This window comes from Lissotriton helveticus, chromosome 12 (genome assembly GCF_964261635.1).
Source record: "Lissotriton helveticus chromosome 12, aLisHel1.1, whole genome shotgun sequence".
NCBI lineage: Eukaryota > Metazoa > Chordata > Amphibia > Caudata > Salamandridae > Lissotriton > Lissotriton helveticus.
This window is the reverse complement of record NC_136073.1, coordinates 660,665,762-660,669,483: the sequence shown is the minus strand read 5'-3', so window position 1 is coordinate 660,669,483 and position 3,722 is coordinate 660,665,762. Positions and strand designations below refer to the sequence as shown.

Genomic DNA, 3,722 nt, shown 5'->3' with positions numbered 1-3,722 from the left:
GGGATAAAATCAAGAGGGGGCTGGTATCCACATGTATATAACGGGCCCACCCGATGTTGTCTTACTGCAGGAGACTCACCTTAGGGGCACAAAGTGTGGGTTCCTGGCAATGGGAACTTACACCGTATTGGCACATGCGGGTTTCACTGCTGGTTCCTGGGGGGTGGAAATCATAATCAGGAAATCTCCCCCTTTCAGGGTAATCGAACATGGGCAGACCCCCCCAGGCACATACGTGGAAGTGACAGGGTCATGGGGTAGACGGAAAGTTACCATAATCTCAGTTTATGCCCCTCCGAAGTTACAGGACAGGACCTTACGGGGGCTGACTGACATCCTGCTTGATACCCCGGACACACTTCATATAATAGGGGGTGACTTAAACGGCGTCATGTCCCTCCCTATGGACCGTTCAGGGAACCGTACCGACCACCCCCGACAGCGCATTTGGCGGAGGTGATGAACACGCTGGGATTGACAGACATATGGCGGTATCTACACCCAGACACTCGAAGTTACTCATAATACTCTGGCACAGACAAAACGCACTCCCGGCTAGACTATGTCTTTCTCCCGCGGCGGGCATTGGGCAATGACTGTGAGGCGGAATACATGGCACGCAGCATCTCTGACCACTCCCCACTGACGGTTAGAACGGGAGGGATGGCTAGGGCAAATTGTGGTAATTGGAGGTTGACGGCTTGGGAACTTCAGAACACCGAGATATTAACTCGGTTAACATAGTGAGTTATATTCGTGTAGATGGGAGCCCACATTACTGCTGTTAGTGAGTAACACCTAAATGAAAGAACAAACACTGCTTTCCTTAGTGAGTTACAGTGAGATGCGAGAAATTAGACTTTACCAACACGGCTGAGTGACACAAATGAGAAAGGAGCCCATCGCTCCCATCATTAGTGAATTACACAAATTGGTTGTGGAGTGCACCATTGCTACTCTTAGTGAATTAAAACAATGGAAGAGAAGTCCAGCCTTCCATCATTAGTTAGTTACATCATTGTGGAAGGAGACCAACATTCCTAACACTAGTGAAGTACACCAATTGAAAATTAGCCCTTTACTCCTTCACTGGGCGTTACAATCATTTGGAAGGAACCTTACATTCTTATCATTGCTAAGTCACACCATTGGAATAGGAGTCCCTCCTACCTTTATATTCTCTCTATAGGGGCGGTTAATGTGTTATTGCTGTGTATAGTGGGTTTCACCAATTTAGAGACAGCTTCTTACAGAAGTGTATCTGTGGGGTATCCAAAAATGAAGGACCACGTGATTATCTGTACCAAATAATTTAAAAAGGAGAACAGTGAAATAAAAAAGAGGTGCTAAACATCCATACAACTCCAAATACTTTATTAAGAGAAAAGGAGACACTGTTCCCAACACCCGCTGACAGACTACAATGGGAGTTGAACACAGTCCTATAACTGCAGCCACAGACTGGGCTCACCTGGCTCGGACATGCTAACTGCGTCAACCTGCTTCCGCTCCAGACCTCCTCTCCAGTCTCGATCCAAGGCTCCAAGAGGACTAGTCCAAGCCTTCAATGAAATGTGGCCCTCTGTCCTATCTGGTTCTGACTCACTTGAAAAAGGGTCTCTCATCCAAGAAGGCCTAGGGCCGCTGGGTGCCTGAGTGCTAGTCCATGCTGATCTCCTGTCAGCCTCAGCTGCTGTCTGTCCAGACTCTGGACCGCTGGGGGTCTGGGTTGCTGCCCCACCATGTTCCGGTGGGGACTGAGGTTTGCCCTCCAACGCTCTTGCACCCCTTGGCTCTCGCAGGGTTACAAGTGTCCTCATATCTGGTTCTGAGGAGGCTTCACCTCTAGTGTCTGGTGGTTTTGATAGGTCTGGGTCTCTTGGCTCTCCTGACAGAGTCTCAGCAGGCCTTGCTGTTCCTTGTCCCAGTACATCTAAACCCAGAGAACTTCTGGTTGCACCTGATGCACTTGTCACTATCACCATCCTTTCTATCGGTTCAGAGCTCGAACTCCTTTCCATTCTGATGGGCATTGTGTTCTTCCCTGTTCAGGCGGGGTCTCAGTGCCTTGGGTCCGAACAGAAGAAGCATCTTGTTCTTTGAAAGTGTGATAGCCAGCAATTTTGTTACGATGTGACGTAGCATGTATTAATCGGCCTCGAGATCCACCACCATCTCTGCCAGGTTCTGGTAGCGTCTGGGGCTCTGCCATAGCCAGTTCTGAGGGGATATGTGCTTCTGTTTGTCCAGTCTCTGGCCTCCAGGGTTGCGAGGATGTCCGATCTTCAGATCTCCTTGATTCTGAAGAGACCAGCACCTTCAACATCTCTGATCGTGGTGGGATGCGAGCTTCCGCACTCATTAGTTCTGATAGAATGTGAGTTTCTGGAACTGCTCTCTCTAGTTCTGATGGGATATGACCCTGAGTATATGCTCTTGTAACTTCTGAAGGGATGCTGGCCTGATTTTTTTGTCTTCCTGGTGCTATGTGAGTGTATGTTTCTTGTCTACCTAATTCACATGGAATATACGTGTGTTCTTCTGACATCTCTGGTTCTGATGAGATGTGAATATGTGCATATCGTCCCCTTGGTTGAGTTGGGATGTGAGTTTGTGCTTCAACCATCCGTGGTCCAGCTAGCATGTGTGTCTGTTCTTCTAGCTTCACTGATTGAGATGAGCTGTGAGTTTGTGCTTCTGTCGTCTCTGCTTCTAATGGGATGTGCGTTTGTGCTTCTCTTCTTCCTGGTTGAGATGGGGTGTGAGTTTGTGCTTCCTTTCTGTCCGGCTCCGATAGAATGTTACTTTGTACCTCTCGCCTCCTTGCTTCTGTTGAGACGTGAGGGTGTGCTTTCCTCATCCCTGGTGTAACGTTGACCTGCATGCTCTTCTGCATGGATGGGTCCATTATTTGCGAGAGGTGGTGACCTGACCCCTGCACTGGATTCCAGTCTGTAACAAATGTTGTCCTCTCTATTTCCGACGGGGTGTACTGAGGTACCACCCCTCCAGGGTGAGCGTAGTCCCTTCTCCTCACTGCCATAGAGATCGGCCCCTCTGTTTTCCCTCCCTCTCTCCGGGCCACCGGCTCTGCCACCCCCGGACTTTGAAGCATCCTCTCTCCGGCTCTCCAGGATGCTCCTGCCGTCTCGCTGTCTGCCAGAGCATTTCCCAGGCTCGGATGTGAGGTTCTAACAAGGCTGCGAGTTGAAGACCCACCCGGCCCGATGCACCTGGGTTTGTGGGAGAATAGAAGGGGGGGCGGGATGGGATAGAGGGGCGCTTCCCACCGTTTGTTCAGCCTTTGGATCGCTGGTCCGGATCGGGTCCGCTGGAAGTAGAACCAGAGGGGGGTAGAAGAAACAAGCATCAGCAGGGCATGGGGCTGCCCGCAGTACAGGGGACCATGGTGCTGAGCAGCGAGCTCAGACCTGGGGCATGGTACAAAAACACAATACTTTCACCAAGGGGAGGTAAAACACGAGCAGAGGGAGAGCCCAGCCAAGGGCACGGGGGCATCCGCGTGAGCAGCCAGACTTTGCAAGTTCTCCCGCGGCCAGGGGCTGACAATTGCGGGAGCTGCTCGCATCTGCTGACTCCGAGCAGTGGCTGGAGCTGAGGGAAGCTGCCAGTGACTGGTTGGCTGCTTCACGCTGATCCTACGGAGCCCGAGCTGGGCCTTGCGGGGCAACTGGGCAAGGCTAGCCAGGAAGGGCCCTGGG

General features: G+C 51.3%; 1 pseudogene; it reads right to left on the bottom strand.

Moving 5' to 3' along the window:
- Positions 1–1,442: 1,442 nt before the first annotated feature.
- LOC144798089 (uncharacterized) lies at positions 1,443–3,408 on the bottom strand (annotated as a pseudogene).
- Between the last annotated feature and the right edge of the window lie 314 nt (positions 3,409–3,722).